This window comes from Otolemur garnettii, unplaced genomic scaffold, assembly GCF_000181295.1.
Source record: "Otolemur garnettii isolate 467f Iridium unplaced genomic scaffold, OtoGar3 scaffold00292, whole genome shotgun sequence".
Taxonomy (NCBI): Eukaryota; Metazoa; Chordata; class Mammalia; order Primates; family Galagidae; genus Otolemur; species Otolemur garnettii.
The window spans coordinates 688742-689892 of NW_003852687.1; positions in this window are offsets into that span (position 1 = coordinate 688742).

A 1151-nucleotide genomic window follows, 5' to 3' on the forward strand; every position below is an offset into this window, starting at 1 on the left:
GCAAAATTGAAAATTTGAACATCATTTAAAGATAATCTCAAAAAAAAAAAAAAAAAAAGAAAAGAAATGCAACATTGGAACACTGGAAACTACAAAATGCTGTTGAAAGAAATTAGAGATCTGTCCTGAAATGTGGACCAAATTAGGTTTTGAACCTGTAAGACAGGCCATGCCAGGGGTGACAGAAGTTGCTCAGAGGTGGGGATAGGGTCACATTTGTACCCTCTGACATCCTCTGACTGTCCAGCACCTTTATTAAAACTTTAACATGGAGATCTGAATTTCTCATCTTGCCTTAAACTTTCTTTTCTCATATAAAAATCATTACGAGCTGGGCACAGTTGCAGGTTGGTAGTCTTAGCTACTATGGAGGTTAAGACAGGATCACGTGAGCCCAGGAATCCAAGGGGGTGGGATTGTGCCTGGGAATAATCACTGCTGCACTGGGCAACACAGCAAGACTGTGCATCTAAGAAAAAGCTCACCTTTTTTGCAGAAACACTACCTACTGTGGAAAAAAATTATGCTTCTGCTGACACGGTTTTAGTTGGACTTATTTTAGAAAATGACACAAGACCTTGATACTATTTGATGGGCTGGGTGGGAGGTCTTTGGTTGGCAAGAGGCAGGTATGGGCTGAAGGTGCAGACCACGGACTTGCCAGGGCTCTGGAGGGCTCTAGTTTCTCTGTCATTTTAAAGATGGAAAAGCTGAAGCCTGGAGAAGAAACAGAACTAGGGTATGAGACTCTCAGGGCTTGCCCAGGCAGGAGCAGGAAGACGACGCAATCACCTTCCAGGAAGTGCAACTGGGGTGATGTAAGTAACCATGATAGGTGACCATAGGCCCTGAGGTTTTGCTGGTACCAAGATCTCTGGAGCGTTGGGCTAAGAGGATGGATTCTGGGGCCAGACTTTCTGGGTTTAGAATCATTCAGTGCCTCTGTTTCCCCATCTGTAAAGTGGGCACAATAAGAAATTCTGACACGCTACAATGTGGATGCAACTTGAAGACTTTATGCCAAGTGAAATGAGCCAGTCACGAGAAGATTGGGACTGGGCTCAGCTCTACCCCCGGGTGTGGGTGTGTGGTGGTGGGGGAATTTGTCCCTCAGTCACAGTCAGTCTGTCTGGAGAGGGGTGGGCCCAGTC